This window comes from Eschscholzia californica, unplaced genomic scaffold, assembly GCF_041429995.1.
Source record: "Eschscholzia californica isolate CP2 unplaced genomic scaffold, dmEscCali1.0.p SCAF_2, whole genome shotgun sequence".
In the NCBI taxonomy this organism is placed as follows: Eukaryota; Viridiplantae; Streptophyta; class Magnoliopsida; order Ranunculales; family Papaveraceae; genus Eschscholzia; species Eschscholzia californica.
This window is the reverse complement of record NW_028238309.1, coordinates 31,952,513-31,958,837: the sequence shown is the minus strand read 5'-3', so window position 1 is coordinate 31,958,837 and position 6,325 is coordinate 31,952,513.

Sequence of the window (6,325 nt, the reverse complement as noted above, 5' to 3'; positions counted from 1 at the left end):
AGGAGTGACGAGACTCATGATGATCCAAAAATTGGTCATCAATTGACTAAGGTTAATAAGTCAAGAAAAGACCAAAAGCCTGACGGGTCAACTCGTATCTAGTCAACAAGGAGGTTGAATCCAAAACAGGTTTGCCGCTCAAGCCTAAAACTGGGGGAGGTCGATATTGTCCTATGCGCCTTAAGCCTACTTGGACTTAAATACAATCAGGTTTTCCCTTGGGATTCAAGAGAAGATTAGGTGGTATGTGTAAGTTAGGTTAATACCTCAACCCGAAACATGGGGGTGGGGGGTAGAAGCGTGTCTTATGCTTACTGACTTAACCCAAAATCCACTCAAAAATTTCAATCAACGAGGATCTTAACTATTTAATAAACTTGGGCTTCAAGAGTCTTTTAAGGAGGAAACTTCCCCTAAAGAATCTACAAACTCGAAACTTAATTTATGAAGTATTCTTGAACTAAATAACTTATAATTATCCAAGATACGAGACAATTACCAGAGAGGAACCCTAATATCTTTAGATTAAGATATATTAGTTCATATGTAACATGGTGGATCTCAACCGCCTCATAATAATTGGAGCACTGACTCTCATCATCACCACTCTCTATAGTTGGTAAAACAACCTATAAAAGGTAATCCACTTGCCTTGAAGAAGGCATGGGCAAAACGAGCGAACCAAGTCTCTCAAACACATCAAGTATCTCACGACTCCATAAATCGGGTTTACTCAATACTCAATTAATTAACTGAAAGGGAAATTTGACAATCTTAAGCATCAGAGAGGTTTTTGAGTTCTTTGTAGGTTTCACCCCCCGCCCCCCCCCCCCCCCCCCCACCCCACCCGCACACAAATGGAAAGGAGCAAAAAAGAGATTCAACGTAGTAGTCTCATCATTCTAACCAATTCCAAGAAGACAAAATTTGACATCAGCAGACATATTTATCGAGCTCTCATTTCCTTATCAGGTCCTTTATGAGTTTTGTGTCTGTATTCTTTTTGAAAGGCGCACCATGCGTTCATGTCCCTAGGCCCGAAATTCTTTTGTTGGGATTCGGTTTGGAAACTAAAATTTCTTATTTTTTAACTAGAATTTCCAAGATTTTCCCTCTCTCTCAGGTCAACGGAGTGTAAAATTCATATTCCGACCTGATTCATTTGTATCAGTCTTGCTCATTGATACGTCGATCTTCTTCCTGTTGTTCCCTTCTCCTTTATGATTCCTTCTCCATCGGGAGCTTAACGATTTCTTTCATCTTTTGGTATCTTTTCTCCATCGCCACCACTGACAGTACTCTTTCGATAAAGCCCTCAATGTTTGTGATTCATCTTTGGTGATTTCTCTGATTGTGATGTCCTGTCGCAACTCCTTTTTCAAGGCCATCCGAATGACTTCAGAGTTCTTATGGGGTATTTGAACCTTTTCGCTTCGAAACCACTGCCAGTATCTTCCTAACGATTCTCCATTGCATTGGACAATGTTGAACAGATCTTCACCTATCTTGTCCATTATTTGGTTGCCCTGAAAGGCGGTACAGACAGTCGAGGCGAGCTCATCAAATGAATTGATGGTGTTACCCCAAGGGGGTTATGCCATGATTTGGTTGGTCCTTTCAGGACTGTTGGAAATACCAGACACCATATTGATTTATCAATGGCAGTTAAACTCATAAGTGATACATATTCAGGAATGAATATTCGATGTCGGGCATTGAGCAATTTCTTGTTGATGGGCGTTTAAGCTTTCGATCTGAGTCTGCATCTTTTTCCTGAATTGTTGTTACCCTCAAGGAGTGGCAGGAATATGCACTAGCAGGAGTCGAAAATAGATTCCGTGAAAGGGTCTTTATGGTATCCTTTTGTTTTTCATCTTCTTTAGCTTTTTCAAGGGAGTTGCCTCTTCTTGAGCTTTCGAGAGGCTTGCTTGGAAAGCTTGCATATTTTCCATGTCCCATAGTTTTTCTACTTTGAGGCGTTCACCCTCAGCAACCAATTCTTCTTCTGAAGACATTGTAGATTTCAAACTACAATTTGAAAGTAAAGTAAAGATGTGATTCCGCTAAGAATTGACTATAGAATTCGGGTTACCGAACGATAGTGATTTTCTAGAGTCAACCGTCCTTCTAGCGCCAATTAACTGATGTCAAAATTTGTCTTCCTGAAATCAGTCTAGATGTTGAGACTATTGTGTTGAATCCCGCTATGCTCCTCACGATCTGGGGGCGAACCTTGCGAGTAACTAGGAAACCTCTCCAACACTCAAGACAGTCAGATTTTCCTTGCAGTTAAAATATTTAAGGATCCTTAGTTTAGTAAATGGACCTTTGGTTGATCATTAAACTTCAGACTTAGCTTTTGATCGTGGTGTGAGCGTCGTTTATGCTTGTGTCTCTTCCAGGCGATTTCATTATCTTTTATGGGCTTCTTTAACCGACTATTGATAGGCGGTGTTGATGAGGTGGCTGAGATCCACCGTGTTGGATGAAAACTACTATTTCGTAGTTGTGCGATATAGGGATTCCTCTCTGGGATTATTGATGTGAACTGAGAATGCTATATTTAGATCACTTTACTTCGATGAGTTACTTCGTTTCGGGTTTTTATTAATATAATTTATGTGTTTTTCTTGTTAGGTTGCTTATTTGAAGTTAGGCGTTTAATTCTGAATAAAAATGAGCAAATCATCACATTTTTATATCATGCAAACGAGACCGCAAGAAAGGAGCACCAGGGGTATGTTTGAGCATGTGTTAGCTCTTTTGTGTATGTAATGTGATTGTATATATGTGTTTGTTCTCATGAAAAAGTATTCGAAGCAAGAAACATGTTGTGAAATGCTTAAGAGGTGTATGGGCCAAAATTTGTCATCAATAATGCCCCTCAAACTCCACGATTAATGGGTCTATTGGATGACCAAGCCCATGAACTAAATGGAAAATGGGCCCGACCCATCCATCTTTGTGCACCCGAAGCAACAGAAAAAGGCGCAGGTGACTTTGACAAAGAGTCCAACCCTGGATAAAGAGGTCGGTCATCAACTCCCGAGCAGACCTCCCTCCATATATCCATTGAATAGACGTTACTGTCATTCAAGATGACAAAATATACCCGTTAAGAGGTTACAATATCCGTATTTATGGTGACAGCATTACCATATATATTGAAGACGACAGCTCACCGTCATGTGACAGCCGATCATAAACACTATAACATGACTGAGAAGATGAGAAAATATACCTGTTAAGAGGTTACAATTTTCTATTCTTAATCATTCTGTTTCTTTCCCAAATATTTTAAATATTCAAATCAAGAAGTTATAATTGGTCAAATGAACAAGTCATTTTTGAAAGGCTACTACTTAGTCGATAATCAGATGATATGGATCATCTGATTATCGACCAAGAAATCTAATTCTCGGGAAATCAAACTATTGTAGGGATTTACACCCTTCTACTAGTGTTTATAGCGGAAATATGACATCGAATGTCTACACTAGTATTCCCAGGATCACATGCAAAACTAGTAATTAATCTAATGGAGATAGTAGATTACCTTAATCGCTTTTCCCTCGAACTAGTTGAATTGATTGAAGAAGACCAAGAGCTTCAAGTGTAGCTCCTCTACTTGGGACACGAGCAATCAATTTGATCTCCCACCTTGTTGTATAGCTAGCACACCAATGGTGGTTGGAAAAGAAGAACACCTTCTTCTTTGACTAGATTGATAGTTAATGGGAATTAGCTCACTTTCTCCTCTCTACTTGATGTGGTAGAGTAAGAAAGCTTAGAGAGAAATTCCACACCTTATTCTCTGCCCTAAGAGTGTTTATATAGAACCCTAATAAGAATCCACCTCCTTTTAGGTTTCCTAAAACACCCTTTAGAATAAGATTTAGGGAAATAGTCGAAAATAGCAACTATTGGTATTTTCTCAATTCCCTAAGGAGGAGGTGTCCAAACACCACGAAAATTGGTAGATATAATGTTTATTATATCAGCAACTAACCCTCCAAAATTCAGCCCAATCCGAGTCCTAGAAGTACCCGAACCGGTCTAGGCCCAAAAACCCTGTTTTTGGCCTTTTTGTACTATCTTTGCCTAATTCCTTTTTAGGCCTATGAGATATGTTTATGGGACACTCCCATGATTATATCTCACTCCCACTAGTCATATCCTAGATCAATTTGTCACTCTTATGTGTAACCCGTTGTAGGATCCGATCGAAGTTAGCCGCGAATTACTTCGTAATTCGACGATCGTAGTTGGTCTCTAGCTACAACTCTACGATCCCTAAATCAATCGGACTTGATGATCTTCCACATCAATTGTCCTATCCGACAAATTGTTCGCATTGTCACCTTGGTCGAAGGACATCTCCTTCAACTCCTTCAGACTCCCACTTGGACTTATATCAAGTGCAATGCCTCGATTCCCGTGTCAATTTAGTATCCCATCTGATACGTCACATCTTTCAGACTTTCTTGATATCCGAGTACAACTGTAAAAGACAAACGATTAACTTTTAATCCGTTTGAGCGCGGCCACGCATTTTCAGTTGCTACTCATCAAGTGGCCTTGAGACACTTTGTACATAATGTGATTAGGGTGACACAATCCATTCTTGCGCTCCCACTTAACTTCATGTCTATCCTGTCCTTCCCAGTATCCGTCTTTATAACCTCCTTTTACGGCGCGGCGTTTAACGGAACCAAAGTCGGGCATTCCTTACATAAGATGAGTGGAGCACTCATGTTTTGAGGAATCTCTCCAATTGTCTTTATGAGAAGTATTGACGTTCATCACGAATGATGTACTTCTCATTTGAGGGTTATCCAGTGTATAAACCTTTTATACACCCACGTAGTCGAATAGAATATACTATTCCTATAGCCCATGAAACTGCGCTAACCCATCGACTCCCGTGCTAGTCTTCGTGAGTCATTGTTGTCCATGCAATGACCTTGACCAGGGATTTTTGATAATAAATATTCCAAGTTCACTTAATAGGGTTTCATTCAGCAGATCACGTATCTGACAAACCTATTCGGAACGTTTTATCATCGATGGACTGTCGTTTAAACACTAAACCAAGTTTAGACGACTGGTGAAATAATTTTTATTATTTCTGATAACGAGAGTTGTAAATCTGAGCCTCTTCCGTAAAACTCCTTTTACCCACTCAGTTTTACTTGTCGAGGTTTAAAATTTATACCTCATGCCTTAGACTGTGTATGAATCTCATACTATGTCTTAGGTGACAGTTTAGTTTGACTACCGTGGTAGTCGGTTTTAAACTTTGCTTATTATCAATTAATTTGAAGATTACTATCTTCAACCTTGATAATATCTAGTAATCTTTACTAGAGTTAAGGCCTTTAATTCTTTGTGTAGTATTTGCAACAGTTCCCGGCTTAAAACACTTTTAGCCTACTTTCCTTCCATGTCTGGAAGTTTGCTACAATGACATGTTCAACTTTGTACTACTTCATCCTTTAGCCTTCTAGGATGTACTAAGTAGTGTTTCGATTTTCCAATCCGAATTCGGATGTTTAAATGCTAATCATGTCCAACATGATTGACTTTATGTTTTCGAACATAAATGTCTCTCTCATGCGTGCTAGCTCATCGGTGTCTTTTAGACTCCGAGTTTTGCAACGCCCTCTGTCATGAGTTTTTGGGTCGAAATTCTTTTAGACTTTCCGAGTCTTAGATTTTCTGTTTCGGATCTCAAGCATCTCAGCGTACTGAGTCTCTCTAATCCTATCATCCTTTTGATCTATGCTTATAGATCTTCAGATGCCCAAAATGGCATTTTATCCTTTTGTGTGTGGTCCTTTATTGAGTCAGTTCGTTACTGTTATACAACACCTTATGTCGTACTCAATCTTTTGTATGTACTCTGCATACGGACCCGGAAGGTTTGTTTACTCCCACTTACCTTCTTGAAACTCGTGATTCAAGATTTTCTTCATTCTCCAGGAATCAAATTTCTCTGATTGCCTTTTGAATCGAAGATTCTAACTCTTGCGTGCTTTTAATCCGTCGATAGATTTCTGAAGCATGCTTGTGGACATAACTTGATTGGAAGAATCTTTATTCTTCTTGTCTCGTTTCGGGAAACACGAATCTTTCCATCCTTCTCAGTTTTCTATTTTGGAAAACCAATTTAGGTCTTTTGTTGACTTAAATTATCAAGCTTCATGTCTTGACGAGATATGGATTCCACGATGATTTTGGGTTCTAGCCAAAATCTAGAGTCAGTTTCCGTTTCTGCGCAGGTCTTTTATCTCTTCAGAAATAACCTTTATTTTCTGTGTCTTTG